The 19,251-nt window shown below is 40.3% G+C and overlaps 2 long non-coding RNA genes across 5 annotated transcripts; one reads left to right on the top strand and one right to left on the bottom strand.

The window, feature by feature from the left end:
• The first annotated feature begins 1,903 nt into the window (after positions 1-1,903).
• LOC110523302 (uncharacterized) lies at positions 1,904-14,997 on the top strand. Of its 4 annotated transcripts, XR_016495898.1 has the most exons (7): positions 1,905-2,227; positions 10,751-10,782; positions 11,899-12,025; positions 12,111-12,200; positions 12,298-12,371; positions 12,568-12,636; positions 14,617-14,997. It is a non-coding gene; the product is annotated as an uncharacterized LOC110523302 (long non-coding RNA). The 4 variants fall into 4 exon arrangements; XR_002473430.3 differs by lacking the exon at positions 12,568-12,636 and having other exon boundaries at positions 1,904-2,227; positions 10,754-10,782; XR_002473427.3 differs by lacking the exon at positions 12,568-12,636 and having other exon boundaries at positions 1,904-2,227.
• LOC149983176 (uncharacterized) lies at positions 10,773-19,251 on the bottom strand. The gene is made up of 2 exons (XR_016495899.1): positions 19,143-19,251; positions 10,773-10,941 (listed from the first exon to the last, which is right to left on the bottom strand). It is a non-coding gene; the product is annotated as an uncharacterized LOC149983176 (long non-coding RNA).

Genomic DNA, 19,251 nt, shown 5'->3' with positions numbered 1-19,251 from the left:
CTGACCCAAAATTAAGGAAAGCTTTGACTATGTACAGACTCAGTGAGCATAGCCTTGCTATTGAGAAAGGTCGTTGTAGACAGACCTGGCTCTCAAGAGAAGACAGGCTATGTGCACACTGCCCACAAAAAGAGGTGGAAACTGAGCTGCACTTCCTAACCTCCTGCAAAACGTATGACCATATTAGATTACACAGACCAACAAAGAATTCGAAAACAAATCAAATTTTGATAAACTCCCATATCTATTGGGTGAAATACCACAGTGTGCAATCACAGCAGCAAGATGTGTGTGTGTGTGTGCGTGTTGAGAGCACTGCTTGAGTGAGTGCTTCAGCTGAGACAATGCACGTAGTGACAACTTTTTGCAAGTTGTAGGTAGGCTATTTAGATTGGTCATTATGGAGACACCCTGTTTCCATAAAACATATTAGAGCACTAGAACTGAGAGAACGGGAACAAAGCATTGGAAAACTACTTTAGGCGTTTCTCTCAGAGGTGGTTTAAAGTAAAATTAATTCTAATGTAGACTTAACACTATCTAGTGAAGGGTTTTACTCATGCACAGTTCTAGGGTCTGGAGCACTGCGTGAGTGGAAATTTGGAATGGAAGTTACTTCCTTGTGTGCTGGTGTTATGGTCAAAAGTCCACATTGAAAATGGATAATCATAGGTTACATTTGCATATATCGGCCATCAAGTAGGCTATTACTTTATAAGCCATTGCAGGCTACTGTAACCTACCATTTGATACAATACATATATATTGAAATGATTATATCACTGGAGTCATTGCAAATCATTTTGTGCCACTTATGTAGTCTACCTGGAGCTGACAAACAGATGTAATTAACAGCCTATAACTCCGTTTGTTGTTGTAGCCTTGTGTGATTTTGCCATTACTAATGGCCATGTTTAGTTAATTAAATTGTGGTCTTGGTCACAGCTCTATCGCAAATGTATCATTCTCCACATGTAATGTCAGTTTCAATGTGGACTTTTACCTGAAATTAGATGTTGGCCTATCAGGGGCTATAGCCTACCTGCATCTAGCTCAGCAAACCATGGCAAAATGTAATTGCAATTATAAACCCAGATTTTAGTCAGTAGCCTATGCCTAATAAAATAAATAAATCTCACATATAGGCCATTTATAACGGTTTGTAGTCTTAACCTCTGGCACATAATAATGGCACAATTGCCAAAATATAGTCTAACATTAGTTTGTTTAAGTTCATCCAAGTGCTTCTTGCACAGAGATTTCAAGATCCTGTCTAACTTTCTTCGCTCAAACTCTCCTGACGGATTTATCGATAGTTATGCACATGCGCAAACAGGATTGATTTACAATTATTAACTGGGTGTTTTGAGCCCTGAATGCTGATTGGTTGAAAGTCATGGTATATCAGAGGCGTACCACGGGAATGACAACTTACTTTTTACGGCTAAGGGCTGTTCTTTGTAGTATATGGCCTGTGGTATATGTCCTATGTCCTAAGAACAGCCCTCAGCCATGGGATATTGGCCATATACCACACCTCGGCCTTGTTGCCTAATCATAGCAGTCAAAACAAGTTGACTGACATCCATTGATGGAAAATGATCTTTAGAGTTTAATAAGGGCGGTTTGTCTTTTCTCTTGCAACATATCCTTAAATTCGCTTTAATTATTATTTTGATGGAAAAACCTAATTTTGCTTCTTAGCCTACGTTGTTAAAAATAATGTCGATATTCCTTCCTATTTCGCTCGAAAACGTTATGGGAAAAGGGTTTATTGGATAAATGTGGCAACTCCCCTCTTGCTGCAAAAAGGCCTTGTGAGTGGGTTTTCACATGTCATCGGGATAGAGATTTCTGTTGGACCTGGCAACCCTGGAGAGCTTTCAGTTGACGTAGAACGCCTCCTGGCGGCTATGTTGGAAGACTACTGCATGCATTATTCTGACAACAGCCGAGGGGCTACCCCAAACTGCATGATAAAAGTTACTAGAACTAGTTGATTCATCACAACGGTCATTTTCTGTGGAGTACATGGCTGCTCAAACGAGGCCGGAAACACAAAGGGGGGAAAAGATGTTTACAGATTCCCCGCAATCATGAAACACCATTGGCAATACCAATGAGATAAGACTCAAGAACTCAGAGAAGCGAAGAAACCTTTTTGCCCGTCAAGACCTCAACACAGACAGCTGTCAATACAGGGTTTGCTACGATCATTTCATCATTGGTAGGTCAAGTCTTATCGATTTTGATTTTAGTTTCGCTGTTATGCTAACCAGGCGTTAACAACACTAAGCAGATTTAGTTGGCTCGATAGCTTGTAGTCTAGCTTTTAGCATGTGTCGCGTGAGTTTCAAGTTTTGGAAATCCATTTTTTTTCACCATAAAAATGCCCCTTATAACAAAGTATTGCATGCCTCTATCATCGCATTTGCGGGCTAATGTGAACCTACTATTCCTAATGTGATGAGTAGATTGGATAGTGATCATTTAGGCTGTTAATAAGCGCGTAGTGGCATATGTTAATAGGCTAAATCAGAGACGTTTCTTTCCTTTGCACGGGAAAAATGTGGCCGTTGATAACTTTAAATGCAATTCTACTACACTTCATATCACTGGAGACATTAACAGAATATTTTTTTAATACGATGGTAGTCTAGGCCTACTCTACTGACAACAGATCAATTAGAACGACCTTGTCTTGAAAGCAACCATGTAATCTAGACCGAGGTAAAGAGTATCAAGTTGGATATTCGACGGATATTCGCATGTAGTTTTCCTTACGTCCACCAACAGCAGTTACGGACCGTCAACATAGTGACAAATCAAAAATGTAACATTTCAATAGCTCTTTAACCATTATTCCAAACACTTTCAAAACTGGTTGTAGCTAACCCGATGGCATAGACATTGCACACCCTTTAGTTTGTCCATTTTAATCTCACATGGTTTTACATGCATTTTTCAAAATGTAGAATTTCAATAGCTCCTTGGTCATGTGACCTGGTGACTTCAAACAAGGTTAAGAATGTCCACTTACTACCCTTCTATATTGCAGCCTTTAGTTTGTCCATTTTCATCTCACATTTTACATTAATTTTTCAAAATGTAACATTTCAATAGCTCTTTGGTCATGTCCGTATGATTTTTCAAGGCCGATACCGATTATTGGAGGACCAAAAAAAGCCGATACCGATTAATCGGACAGTTTTTTTATTTTCTTTTTAAATTTGTAATAATGACAATTACAACAATACTGAATTAACACTTATTTTAACTTAATATAAAACATCAATAAAATAAATTTAGCCTCAAATAAATAATGAAACATGTTCAATTTGTTTTAAATAATGCAAAAACAAAGTGTTGGATAAGAAAGTAATATGTGCCATGTAAAAAAGCTAACGTTTAAGTTCCTTGCTCAGAACATGAGAATATATGAAAGTTGGTGGTTCCTTTTAACATGAGACTTCAATATTCCAAGGTAAGAGGTTTTAGGTTGTAGTTAATATAGTATTTATAGGACTATTTCTCTCTATACCATTTGTATTTCATATACCTTTGACTATTGGATGTTCTTATAGGCACTATAGTATTGCCAGTGTAACAGTATAGCTTCCGTCCCCCTCCTTGCCCCTACCTGGGCTCGAACCAGGAACACATAGACAACAGCCACACTCGAAGCATCGTTACCCATCTGCAAGGGGAATAACTACTCCAAATCTAAAAGCGAGTGACGTTTGAAACAATATTTTGCACACACCCAGCTAACTAGCTAGCCATTTCACATTAGGCTTGAAGTCATAAACAGCGCTGTGCTTGCGAAGAGCTGCTGGCAAAACACACAAAAGTGCTGTTTGAATGAATGATTACGGGCCTGCTGCTGCTCAGTCAGACTGCTCTATCAAATCAGACTTAATTATAACATAATAACTCACACAAATACAAGCCTTTCGTCATTAATATGATCGAATCCGGAAACTATCATTTCGAAAACAAAACGTTTATTATTTCAATGAAATACGGAACCGTTCTGTATTTTATCTAATGGGTGGCATCCCTAAGTCTAAATATTCTTGTTACATTGCACAACCTTCAATGTACGTCATAATTATGTAAAATTCTGGCAAATTAGTTCGCAGTGAGCCAGGCAGCCCAAACTGTTGCATATACCCTGGCTCTGCGTGCAATGAACGCAAGAGAAATGACACAATTTCACCTGGTTAATATTGCCTGCTAAACTGGATCAGGAGTTTTAACTAGGGATTATGATTGATTGTTTTTTATAAGATACGTTTAATGCTAGCTAGATATTTACCTTGGCTTCTACTACATTCGCGTAACAGGCAGGCTACTCGTGGAGTGCAATGGTTAGAGCGTTGGGCTAGTTAACTGTCGGTTGCAAGATTTGAACCCCTGAGCTGACAAGGTGAAAATCTGTCGTTCTGCCCCTGAACAAGGCAGTTAACCCACAGTTCCTAGGCAGTCATTGAAAATAAGAATGTGTTCTTAACTGACTTGCCTAGTTAAATAAAAGGAATAAAAATAAAATATATATTTTTTATTTTTAATAATCGGAAATTGGCGCTGATTACCGATTGTTATGAAAACTTGAAATCGGCCCTAATTAATCGGCCATTCCGATTAATCGGTCGACCTCTCGTACTTTCATCTCATGCTATTAGACTTAAATCTGTAGGCCTTCATTTCAAATGGGTGTAAAATAATAATAATAATAATAATTGTAAAAAATGTACCAGCCTCGCAATAACTATCTTTCGCATGGACACTGAAAAGATCCGCAAATGGCTGTACAGTGGGGCAAAAAAGTATTTAGTCAGCCACCAATTGTGCACGTTCTCCCACTTAAAAAGATGAGAGAGGCCTGTAATTTTCATCATAGGTACACTTCAACTATGACAGACAAAATGAGATTTTTTTTCTCCAGAAAATCACATTGTAGGATTTTTAATGAATTTATTTGCAAATTATGGTGGAAAATAAGTATTTGGTCACCTACAAACAAGTAAGATTTCTGGCTCTCACAGACCTTCTTTAAGAGGCTCCTCTGTCCTCCACTCGTTGCCTGTATTAATGGCACCTGTTTGAACTTATCAGTATAAAAGACACCTGTCCACAACCTCAAACAGTCACACTCCAAACTCCACTATGGCCAAGACCAAAGGGCTGTCAAAGGACACCAGAAACAAAATTGTAGACCTGCACCAGGCTGGGAAGACTGAATCTGCAATAGGTAAGCAGCTTGGTTTGAAGAAATCAACTGTGGGAACAATTATTAGGAAATGGAAGACATACAAGACCACTGATAATCTCCTTCGATCTGGGGCTCCACGCAAGATCTCACCCCGTGGGGTCAAAATGATCACAAGAACGGTGAGCAAAAATCCCAGAACCACACGGTTCAATCCTCAAAATTCACCTAGTGAATGACCTGCAGAGAGCTGGGACCAAAGTAACAAAGCCTAGCATCAGTAACACACTACGCCACCAGGGACTCAAATTCTGCAGTGCCAGACGTGTCCCCCTGCTTAGCCAGTACATGTCCAGGCCCGTCTGAAGTTTGCTAGAGAGCATTTGGATGATCCAGAAGAAGATTGGGAGAATGTCATATGGTCAGATGAAACCAAAATATAACTTTTTGGTAAAAACTCAACTCGTCGTGTTTGGAGGACAAAGAATGCTGAGTTGCATCCAAAGAACACCATACCTACTGTGAAGCATGGGGGTGGAAACATCATGCTTTGGGGCTGTTTTTCTTCAAAGGGACCAGGACGACTGATCGGTGTAAAGGACAGAATGAATGGGGCCACGTATCGTGAGATTTTGAGTGAAAACCTCCTTCCATCAGCAAGGCCATTGAAGATAAAACGTGGCTGGGTCTTTCAGCATGACAATGATCCCAAACACACCGCCCGGGCAATGAAGGAGTGGCTTCGTAAGAAGCATTTCAAGGTCCTGGAGTGGCCTAGCCAGTCTCCAGATCTCAACCCCATAGAAAATCTTTGGAGGGAGTTGAAAGTCTGTGTTGCCCAGCAACAGCCCCAAAACATCACTGCTCTAGAGGAGATCTGCATGGAGGAATGGGAGAACTTGCACAATTGGTGGCTGACTAAATACTTTTTTACCCCACTGTATGTGGTATGGATCAAGGACAGGACAGGTGTTCGAACAGAGGTGCTTAAAGGAAGGCGCACAGGTAGACCTCTTTTTAATCACAGTAATAGGCAGTGATTTGTCAGTCACAGTCAGCTTGATACCGTGAAATAATAATTTTCATAGCATCACTTTCATATACTGTACATTAAGACAAATAGAGTATTAGAACGCATTTTACATAACCTGATAATGACTTGATATTTGAGTGCATTCACAACAAGCCACCTGCAGACAACTTACAAAATGCAATATTGCATTTGAGGGTTCGTTTTTCTGATGAAAATAGTTATTTGATGCATGGCCTACCATTTATCTAACTGTGAAAATAAATTCCTGTCTTTTGTGTGTAGAATCCTTTTTCCAAAATTGATTTAGGTACTTTTTTTGAAGAGGTATGAGGGTTGTGGTTTTTGGTTGACCCTGATGGACAGAAGGAGAAGGAGGAATCGGAACACGCTGCATTCAAATTCAGATCTTAGTTATTCCATTGTACTGGATCTAAGTGTAATACTTTTTTATGACATACTGTGAACAACTCTCTTGGCTGCTGGCTCTGTCACTTTCAGACATGTGCAGAGCAGACTTGAACCACAGGGGTTCTCTGTAAAGAGAGAGTAATCCAAAAGGCACAGACACACCCCTTGACTTTCAATTGGCACCGTTGACCTGTATGTATTCTCTCCTGTTTGGCTCTGTGGTGCACAGTCAGGCAGTCTGACTAAAGTGCCAGAGGTATGAGGAGAGACATCCTCCTTTGTATTTATGGGAACAAATATTTCCTAACACTTTGGATCCTATTCTTGGACAGTTAGAAGACAATGCATCAATGCAAAAATGTATTACTGTCCATGAGTAACCTCAACCTTGTGGGTCTATGGGTGTTTGGGCAATTAAGTGCCAACTCAATTCTACCACTGACTAGTCTCTCATGCCTCTATGAACGGAGACACAGGGCAATAATTTTCAATCTAAATCAGCTTTTTTTGCTGGAGTACAGTAACCCCTAATTGGGGCTCTTTTCTTGACACACAGTAGCAGTTTACCAGATAAGAAGTCAAGAAGATCAATAAGTAGATTGTTGTAAGGGTGTATTACATCCTGTGCTGGCCTCATTGTCATATCCATTCTGGATTCTGAGTGGTAAAATCAGTCGAAAAATGCCTCTATGTGTATACATTTTCCGCCAAGACAGATCTGCCAAAGGGGGTGGAGTTGCAATCTACTGCAGATACAGCCTGCAGAGTTCTGTCATGCTATCCAGGTCTGTGCCCTAACAGTTTGAGCTTCTACTTTTAAAAAGCCACCTTTCCAGAAATAAGTCTCTCACTGTTGCCGCTTGTTACAGACCCCCCTCAGCCCCCAGCTGCGCCCTGGACACCATATGTGAATTAATTGCCCCCCATTTATCTTCAGAGTTTGTACTGTTAACTGGGATATTGTTAACTGGGATATGCTTAACACCCCGGGCCGTCCTACAATCTAAGCTAGATGCCCTCAATCTCACCCAAATTATCATGGAACCTACCAGATATAACCCCAAATCTGGAAACTCGGGCACCCTCATAGATATCATCCTGACCAACCTGTCCTCTAAATACACCTCTGCTGTCTTCAACCAGGATCTCAGCGATCACTGCCTCATTGCCTGTGTCCGTAGTGGGTCCGCGGTCAAACGACCACCCTTCATAACAGACAAACGCTCCCTAAAACACTTCAGCGAGCAGGCCTTTCTAATCGACTTGGCCCGGGTATCCTGGAAAGATATTGACCTCATTCCGTCAGTAAAGGATGCCTGGTTATTCTTTAAAAGTGCTTTCCTCTCCATCTTAAATAAGCATGCCCATATTTAAAAAAATGTAGAACCAGGAACAGATATAGCCCTTGGTTCACTCCAGACCCGACTGCCCTTGACCATCACAAAAACATCCTGTTGCGTTCTGCATTAGCATTGAATAGTCCCCGCGATATGCAACTTTTCAGGGAAGTTAGGAACCAATATACACGGGCAGTTAGGAAAGCAAAGGCTAGCTTTTTCAAACAGATATTTGCACAAACTCCAAAAAGTTCTGGGACACTGTACAGTCCATGGAGAATAAGAGCACCTGCTCCCAGCTGCCCACTGCACCTCAGCTAGGAAACACTGTCACCACCGATAAATCATCGTTTATCGAGAATTTCAATAAGCATTTTTCTACAGCTGGCCTTGCTTTCCACCTGGCTACCCCTACCCGGTCAACAGCTCTGCACCCCCCACAGCAACTTGCCCAAGCCTCCCCATTTCTCCTTCACCCAAGTCCAGATAGCTGATGTTCTGAAAGAGCTGCAAAATCTGGACCCCTAAAAATCTGCTGGGCTAGACAATCTGGACCCTCTCTTTCTAAAATTATCCGCCTCAATTGTTGCAACCACTATTACTAGCCTGTTCAACCTCTCTTTCTTATCGTCTGAGATCCCCAAAGATTGGAAAGCTGCGACGGTCATCCCCCTCTTCAGGGGGGAGACACTCTAGAACCAAACTGTTTCAGACCTATATCTATCCTACCCTGCCTTTCTAAGGTCTTCGAAAGCCAAGTTAACAAACAGATCACAGACCATTTTGAATCCCACCGTACCTTCTCCGCTATGCAATCTGTTTTCCGAGCTGGTCATGGGTGCACCTCAGCCACGCTCAAGGTCCTAAACAATATCATAATCGCCATCGACAAAAGACAATACTGTGCAGCCGTATTCATCGACCTGCCCAAGCCTTTCGACTCTGTCAATCACCGTATTCTTATCGGCAGACTCAACAGCCTTGGTTTCTCAAATGACTGCCTCGCCTGGTTCACCAACTACTTCTCAGATAGTGTTCAGTGTGTCAAATGGGAGGGCCTGTTGTCCGGACCTCTGCCAGTCTCTACGGGGGTGCCACAGGGTTCAATTCTCGGGCTGACTCTTCTCTGTATACATCAATGATGTCGCTCTTGTGGCTGTTGATTCTCTGATCCACCTCTACGCAGACGACACCATTATGTATACTTCTGGCCCTTCTTTGGACACTATGTTAACTAACCTTCAGACGAGCTTCAATGCCATTCAACTCTCCTTCCGTGGCCTCCAACTGCTCTTAAATGCAAGTAAAACTAAATGCATGCTTCTTCAACCGATCGCTGCCCGCATCTGCCCACCCGCCTAGCATCACTACTCTGGACGGTTCTGACTTAGAATACGTGGACAACTAAAAATACCTAGGTGTCTGGTTAGACTGTAAACTCTCCTTCCAGACTTTCAGATATTAAGCATCTCCAATCCAAAATGAAATCTAGAATTGGCTTCCTATTTCGCAACAAATCAGCCTTCACTCATGCTGCCAAATATACCCTCGTAAAACTGACTATCCTACCAATCCTTGACTTCGGTGATGTCAGTTACAAAATAGCCTCCAACACTCGACTCAGACTGCATCCAATTTGCTATCACAGTACCATCCGTTTCGTCACCAAAGCCCCATATACTACCCATCACTGCGACCTGTATGCTCTCGTTGCCTAGCCCTCACTTCATATTCGTTGCCAACCCCACTGGCTCCAGGTCATCTATAAGTCCTTGCTAGGTAAAGCCCCGCCTTATCTCAGCTCACTGGTCACCATAGCAGCACCCACCCGCAGCACGCGCTCCAGAAGGTATATTTCACTGGTTACCCCCAAAGCCAATTCCCCCTTTGGCTGCCTTTTCTTCCAGTTCTTTGCTGCCAATGACTGGAACCTATTGCAAAAATCACTGAAGCTAGAGACTCATATCTCCCTCACTATCTTTAAGCATCAGCTATCAGAGCAGCTGTCACATTCTGACCTTTATTTCCTTTGTTTTGTCTTTATTTAGTATAGTCAGGGCGTGAGTTGGGGTGGGCAGTCTGTTTGTGTTTCTATGTTTTTTCTATTTCTGTGTTTGGCCTGATATGGTTCTCAATCTGAGGCAGCTGTTTATCGTTGTCCCTGATTGAGAACCATATTTAGGTAGCCTGGGTTTCACTGTTGGTTTGTGGGTGTTTGTTTCCGTGTGTGTGTTTATCGCCACACGGTACTGTTTCGGTTTGGTTATTTCACGTATTAGTTTATTGTTTTTGTATTTCATAGTGTTCAGTGCTTTTCTTATTAAAATCGTCATGAACACTTACCACGCCGCATCTTGGTCCGATCCTTACTCCTCTTCAGACGAAGAGTAGGAAATCTGCCGTTACAGCTGCTTACAGATCATTGTACCTGTACGTAGCCCATCTGTAAATAGCCCATCCAACTACCTCATCCCCATATTGTTATTTATTTATATTTCAAAAATTGCTCCTTTGGACCGCAGTATCTCTACTTGCACATTCATCTTCTGCACATCTCACTCCAGTGTTTATATGCAAAATTGTAATTATTTTGCCACAACGGCCTATTTATTGCTTTACCTCCGTAATCTTACTTCATTTGCACACACTGTATATAGACTTTTCTATTGTGTTATTGACTGTACGTTTGTTTATTCCATGTGTAACTCTGTGTTGTTGTTTGTGTCACACTGTGTCACGATTCTTCAAAATCGAACCCAGAAGCAGACCAGGACAAGGAGAGTAGGAAGAAGGTGAGTATTTATTTACAAGTGAATGTGAATGGGTAGATATATCCAGGTGGTGTAGCGGGTAGCGGTGGTGAGTTGATGGGAGTAAATAGGTGGATCCAATGGGGAAGCGGAATCCTCTGACGATCAGGCGGGAATGGGGTAAATGATCCGGGTGAGTAACTGAAGACAGAACAAACAGAGGTAAGTTCAAGGCAAGCAATACGTAACAAACAACAAAACAAATTCTATCCAACTTGAGGCTGATACTCTGGCACAACATACTGTTCATGGCTAACGATCCAGCAGGGAATGGATGTCAGGTCAGAGCTTTTGAAGGGGAGAGGTGATGATCAGGACAGGTGTGCAGATTACTGATGGGATACAGGTGCGGGTGAACATCGATCTCCCAACAAGCTAATTCGCCCGGCAACCAGACAGGGTGCGTTCCAGGACATCGGAAACACACTCCAGGACAGAAACACAGGCAAACACAGACTCAGGAAGCGGGATTCGTGACACACTGCTTTGCTTTATCTTGGCAAGGTCGCAGTTGTAAATGAGAACTTGTTCTCAACTGGCTTACCTCGTTGAATAAAGGTGAAATAATATATTTTTTAAATACTGTATGTGGGAATGTCTTATGTCCATCCTACATGTAGTTTTGGTACATGGAATATTCCTCCACTGCATATATCATAAATTGCTATTGCAAATAGAAGTATTATGTTCAACAACTGATATTTTCAGATATTATTTTGACAAACACACTTTGGTGTTTATAATTCATTCTCTATTGTCATAGATTTGGTGGGCACTGTCATCTGTGATCTTTGTGATATGACTTTCTTTAAACACGGACTGATGAAACTGTCACTTCATATTTTTTTCTTAAAGTCTACAAACGCTCTACATTTATTCACTCTGTTATAGAGTTGGATCCTATATGCTACTTTTATTATTGTCCTGTAAATGGTTCAGTGCCTATAATTTAGGCTGTGTAGAATGGGGAATAAAGGAAATTACCTATACTAATAAATTACTACCAGATTATAGTTATAAGGAAAACAGCATACAAAGTTGGCTTGTGTATCCATTTGCCTATAACTAATCATAATTCCATTATTTTTACATAAAAAGAGAATACTTCAAAATGAGAAGATCCTGCCATGGAAAAGAAGACTGGGTGGACATAAAGTGGAAAGGAGGGGAAATAACTCACAACATGCAGCAGGACACCTTCAGCTGTGGGGTCTTTGTAATGCAGGTTTGATAGTTATATTTTCAATAATGAAATGTTAGCTGTTATGTGATAATTAGGTCAAAAAACGTCATTTATTTTTTTGGTGTAGATGGCCATCCCCTTCCAAATTGATATGGAACCTTCAAAAACACATGGCAACTGCGGAAAGAAATGGCTGAGGATAGACAAAAAATGTCTGGTATGTAAGGACGTTTAATTCAAAGTAAATGTAAATTCTTTATGTTTATGTAGTTGTGTGGGACAGCCATATGTTCAGTTCATGCCTATGATTTCAGAGTTCAACAAAGCCAACAACTGCTTCATGTGTGCCACTGATAAAGAACCTGGATGTGGCCCAAAGACTGACTGGGTTAGTAACTTTATTTAACATGTTTCTAATCTTGACAAGAGTGATGGCATGTAAGACCATTTATGATATAACACAATGGATGACTAATTCGTCATTCGTCATACTGCATTGATGTTTGATATTATTTATAACGTGTTATGTTTTGTTTTGATTGAATGTTTTGCATGCCAACGGTGGTTCCATGTGCTGTGCCTAGGAATGAAGACAAACGAGTTCAACAGAGTAAAGAACACAAACTGGAAGTGCTGTCTTTGTTGTTAAAAATGTATGCTATACCCCATCCACACTGAAGAGGCTCTGAAATGTACATCAACTAGGGATAAAGAGAAAGTTAACACTATGAAATGTTTCATACTTAACTTCAATTAAGTGTCTGACATGTTGGAAAATACTAAAGGTCTACAATTTATGTTTAATTTGTCAATATTACATTTTTATTCATTGATTTACTGGCCACCATTACTGTGGTTACATGTTCAGTATATGTATTGACCAGCAAACCCACTGCAGCCTACCTCACCAGCTCACACTCCATCCCTGCTTTGGACAAGTAATAGCATGACTCTCGTACTATGCCCTTTTCCTTTATGGTTAATATTAATGACGAAAGGAGATATTATCTGTCTCTCCTATTGTGTACCGCTGTTAAATACTGTGGACAAATAAAAAAACAGGGGAAATAGGTACTTAGAACTACCAATTATTGTAGATACATATTAAAGAAAAGGGTAAACACAACACTGAACTGAACCCCCTAATTGTCAAACTAATATTAATGTACAACAATATAGAAGATACATGACTAGAAATTAGCAACATGGGTGTACATCCACTGCATGCTTCTTAGGTGTGTAATTGACATGACCAAGGAGCTATTGCAAATTTGAAACTATGAAAAATGTACGTTACACTGCGTGATTTTACAGTACACAAACAAGTGAGTGCAATATAGAAGGGCAGTCATTGGACGTTAGGTCACATGACCAAGTAGCTATTGAAATTTTACATTTTGAAAAATGCATGTAAAACCATGTGAGATAAATGGCCAAAGGGTGTGCAATGTGTAGGCCCACGGAGTGGACATTCTGAACCTTGTTTGAAGTCACTAGGTCACATGACCAAAGAGCTCTTAAAATTCTACATTTTGAAGAATTTATGTAAAACCATGTGAGATGAGAATGCACAAACTAAAGGCTGCAATATAGAAGGGTAGTCAGTGGACATTCTGAACCTTGTTTGAAGTCACTAGGTCACATGACCAAGGAGCTATTGAAATTCAAATTTTTGAAAAATGAATGTAAAAGCATGTGAGATGAAAATGCACAAACTAAAGGCTGTGCAATAAAGAAGGGTAAGTCAGTGGACATTCTGAACCTTGTTTGAAGTCACCAGGTCAGTAGGTAGCTATTGAAATGTGAATGTAAAAAAACATTGTACTTTGTTTATGCTCCCTAACTAATTCAACTTGGAATACAAAATGCTGCTCACATTTCCACGTTTATTAGCTTTGGAAAGGAAATTAATGTCCTAATTGTGAAAATAAGACCTGTGCAATGTTGTGCACAATTTTTCCAACATCATGACAGTTATTTGGAGTCTGTGGCTCAAGTGGTTTGAAAGCTTTTGAGGTTTGAAAGCGCGAATATCCGTTGAATATCCAACTTGAAACGGTCTTTACCTCTGTGTAATAATCTAGGCTGAAAAGCGGTCTTGGCTAAAAGGGATCCAGTTTTTCGCAAATTGACGTAAAAAGTTTTATTTCGCTTTTTAGCTAACCTTAACTTGTTTCACGACCTTATCCTAATTCTTCTAACCCGCTGCGTATATTCTCAGTATCTGCTATGAAATGTAAAATATTACGTTCATTTTACAAAAGGTTCCCTTCTTGCCATGACCATGAAAAGGGTAGACACAAATTGTACAATATGATGTCCATATAGTCTGAAGGAAATGTATTGTTCAAAAAAACATTCATATGATAACTCAATGATCATTTTATAACTTTATTCATAACACGAGGGAAAATGTATGGACATTACCGCATAGGACAAAGGCCTCAATGGAATATGCTGGACCAACCAATGGTAACGGTTGCTCTAGCCCAACAATAGATGTCATCTTTATATAACACTAAAACACCTGAATGAATTAAACACAACCAGACACTTAAGAGCCCCGGTGGTATAGGTGACCTGAAGATTTGATATTCTAACGTCAGGTGTGCTTCTCATTTGTTTATGTACAGTAGGTTCCCCAGCTGACCTATATCAAGACACCCATGTTGACTGGATTCCCCCTGTGAAGAGGAGTCATGCTGCAGCAGCATCCGATTCTACTACTTGTTCATCTTTTTCCAGACATGAAAGAAGACTCCCCTCAGTTATATGACATGGTTGTCATATGCTGTGCTTTGGACAATTTGAATGATTGAGTAGAGCACCTTGTCATGACAAAAGTGCCCCCTTAAACTGTATGAATATAATGTATTTGGAACGTTTAAAAGACTTGTTGATATTGTAAACATACTGTACTTTAAGCCATATTGTTGTCCAAGGGTAAAGACAAGTATTTTGTCATCTTTGCTTTGCCTAGCCACATTGAATAAAAAGTATTTCTTATGGCCCAACTATTGCCATGTTCCTTGCTTTTCAGAAATGTGGTTCTCAAACAAGATGCACCCCATGGCTATCCAACTCGATGGATTCTTCATTCACCGGGCAGACAGGTGATATTAATTTGGCGTCACTAAATCAAAAAGATATATAATTCACATGCGCCAAATACAACAGGTATAGATAGACCTTACAGTGAAATGCTTACTTACAAGCCCTTAACCAACAATGCAGTTAAGAAAAATAAGTGTTAAAGTATTTACTGAAATAAACTGAAGAAAATAATTAATTAAAAAATGAAGGTGCAACAATAAAATGACGTTAGTCGAGGTAATTTGTACATGTAGGTAAAGTGACTATGTTTGTATAATAAACAGAGTAGCAGAAAAAGTTTGGCATGGGCTCTCAAATCCTGAAAAGGTTCTACAACTGTACCTTTGAGAGCTTATAGACTGGCTGCATCACTGCTTGGTATAGCTATAGCATCGCCCTCGATCACATGGCGCTACAGAGGGTTGTGCGGGCAGCCCAGTACATCACTGAGGCCGAGCTCCCTGCCATCCTGGACCTCCATATCAGGTGAAAGACCCCAACCACCCATGCCATAGATTTTCTTTGCTGCAGCACAGCAAGAGCTTGAACAGCTTCTATCCCCAAGCAATACGACTGATAATTAGCTAACAAAATTGCTACACGGACCAAGTTTACCTTGCATCTTTATTGACCTTTTATTTCAGTGTTTTACACCGTCTATGCACACTCACAGGGCCCTACACACTGTCACTCCAAAACAAACACTCCATTTTCTCACTCACACATAATATGCTGCTGTTACTCTGTTTATCTTACATCCTGTTGCCTAATCACCTTACCCCTAAACATATCTACCTCCATCACCCCAGTATCCCTGTCACCTTACCCCTAAACATATCTACCTCCATCACCCCAGTATCCCTGCACATGTAAATATGGTATTGGAACAAACTTTTTAAATATTTCCTGTATATAGTATGTTTGTTTACTTTATTGTGTATTTCATATTTCTTGTGTGCTTTTTTCTAGAAATACATTTGATTATTGCATTGTTGGTTTTTGAGTTTGCATTAAAGGCATTTTACTGTGCATGTGACATTAACTTGAAAAGTGTCATTCCTTTACAATTTAAACACATTTAGTGTAGACAATGTAGTTGTGGTAGTCTTTAAAAAACTATCTTCAATATCACGGTGGTGCCTCCAAGTGCCACTCAGACACTCTGGGAGAAAAGTATCTGGCATTGAACTTGGTAGTAGTTGTATGTTTTAAGCTAAGGATCCCATCTGCTTCCAGACATTTCACCACCTCGATTGCAAGGGTTGGACATGAACTAAACAATCTTGTCAGCACAAGGCATGTAGAAAATCTAGTATAATGATCAGCCTCATACATTGCCTACTGGTATAGTTTTTAAATTGATAACATATAGCTGAACAATACAAACATTGTGTGGGTTAAGCTATTATCTAATTCAGATGCACAATGTCAAGGGGTAGAGTTTTATTCTAGCCCCAGACAAACAGACCTGATTCCTCTTGTCAACTAATTATCAGGCCCTCAATGAGTTGAATCAGGGGTGCTGTTGGGGGTACTCAAGGACTGGAGTTGGGATCCACTGCTGTAGGCATATGGCTGCATTGGCGTTGCATGCCATTATCAGCTGCATAATGGGTTCACTTTTAAAAAATTATTTAACCTTTTTTTAACTAAGTGTCACTGGAATTTCATAATTCCTATTAATTATACATTAATTAAATCACTGTCTATTTTATAAAAATGTGTAAGATTCCTATTTGGATAAAATAGACAAAATTAGATAATAGTATTTACTCTCGGAGCGCGCTCCCATGTAACCACGAACAACAGTTTATATACAAAATATGACGTCATAGGTTATAAAACGTTTGTCCTCCTATCAACCAGGACCCAACAAGTTGAAAAGTTCATTCCAACCCCTGTGCTCTCTTAGTCCAGACACACAGTTAAATCAAGATAAACTTCTGAAGTTTTCATCCATCACCATTCAGCAGACCGTTCCAGCTAATGGAAAACCTGAGAAAACACACTCTGCCTTATCTAAGCATCCCAGAGCTAAGTTGAGTCTGTTCAACCATAGGTTAACAACCTTTTCTGCTTACTTAAAAACCCACAATTCCAGTCCCCTCTAACCTGGCTGGAATGGTATTTATTTTATTACCCCCTGTTTCATGCTCCACAATCCCTTCCTTATGAATTAATATTGTTAATCAGATATAATAAAACAGAGTAGAGTTGAATTAGTTATAGTTCTATTTAAAATGCAGATATTGTTTAGTCATTATTCCTATCAATCCAAAAAATTCCTATCACTAGGCAAGTCAGTTAAGAACAAATTCTTATTTACAATGACGGCCTAGGGTTAACTGCCTTGTTCAGGGACAGAACGACAGATTTTTACCTTGTCAGCTCGGGGATTCGATCAAGCAACCTTTCGGTTACTGGATATTCTATTTGATTCGTTCCAGCCATCATTATGAGTCGTCCTCGCCTCAGCAACCTCCACTGATGTAAAGGCAGTGAACGTTACCTTAGCAGCTCATTTGAGTTCGTCTGCACATTACATTTCTGTAGCAAGCTAAGTTAGCTAATAATACATTTTTGATCATATATGTTCTTACTTGAATAGATTCTCCCACTGCCTCAGTTTTCTGGGTTCATGGGAAAAAAATACAAATAATGGGAAATCTCCCCAAAGTTTCCGGTGGCAGCCAACCATGTGGACAATTGGAGGTATCCAGAAGACTGAGGCTTCGGTCCAAACACTTAAACCTCATAGAAGAAGAAGTGTGTCTTTTAACGGCGGTTAGCATCCAATTTGTTGCATTACCACCACCTACTAGACTGGAGTACAACTCCCTTATACTTTACTTAAAAATAAAAATGTATAAATAAATACCCTACCATCTAACAGTATACTCACTCATTTCAAAATTATATAAAATAAACACCCCCCTACTCCACTAATTAAATGCATGTATTCCTACCTCATGCCATCACCCTGAAAGGATGGAACATCACCACTTAACACATCCTGTAACTCTTCTGCTGTCAAGTCTCGTACACCCAAATACCTCTCTGCAGCTGTCACCACAACCCCAACTTTATGAGATTTCCAATCCATCCCTGCAGTACAATTAATAACCATTGATATAAAAGCTAAAAATCCAATCTTACTGAAACTTATTTCACTTTTTGGCCTATCCCTCTGTACTGGTATATCTCTACTACTCTCACCACACCTCCCCCTTAACCCATCTTCCTCTACTTTCTTCACTGCCTCAGCATGACAACTTCTGCTCTACTCTAACCCTGGAAACCTGCCTCTCTCGCACAGGACATTTCTGATCCCCAGCTCCAAGGGCACCCCTACAATTAACACATTCCACTACTTTCCCAAATACTACACATTCCTTTGTCTCATGCCCTTCTGCACATTTCTCACACATTGAACCCTCCCTCCTGCACACTTCTGCCACATGCCCATAAGCTTGACACCTGTAACATCTTAATGTATTCGGCACATGCGCTCGTACAGGATAACACATATCCTAACTTCACTTTATCAGGCAGAGACTCAACTTCAAAACTCAAAAGAACAGACAATGACTTCTGTTTCCCCACTCTTGCCACCCTGTCGCCGTCGCATCAAACAACGAGCATCATATACACCGGGAATCTTTGCCCTCAGCTGGTCAACGTTTATATCTACTGCTACCCCAGTTATCACTCCTTTCATTGGTGCCCTTTTCTTGAGAACGAAACAATTCACTTTTTGCCCTCATTCGTTTTACTTCGAGCGCATACTTCCTCTGCCACAAATAAATGCAAACAAACACAAATGGATCAGCCAAAAGGCAAGAGTCCACTTTTTTCCATAAACTTCGCTCCTACTGTCAGACTCTTCTTCATCCTGATCCTCGGTACATACCTCGGTCTCCGATAACTTTACCGCACTTACCACCTCCGATACTTCGCCCTCATTCACTTCCATTTCTCCTCCTGTCTTCAGCTCCCGCTGCATACACTTTCTACCATTCTGACAAATCTCAATTTTTCCAACCATTTTTATCCGACTCAAACTCACCCTCTTCGTCCCCATTCTCTTTTTCCCTCCATTCCTCCTCCGTTTTCCAAGGACACGTCTCATTATCATAATACTGCCGCTCCATCCCTGACACCAATCTTTCACTTGC

Source organism: Oncorhynchus mykiss, chromosome 5 (genome assembly GCF_057628025.1).
Source record: "Oncorhynchus mykiss isolate SJ-2025 chromosome 5, ASM5762802v1, whole genome shotgun sequence".
NCBI classification, from domain to species: domain Eukaryota; kingdom Metazoa; phylum Chordata; class Actinopteri; order Salmoniformes; family Salmonidae; genus Oncorhynchus; species Oncorhynchus mykiss.
Note: the sequence above shows the minus strand (reverse complement) of the source record. Positions and strands in the feature narration are given on the sequence as shown.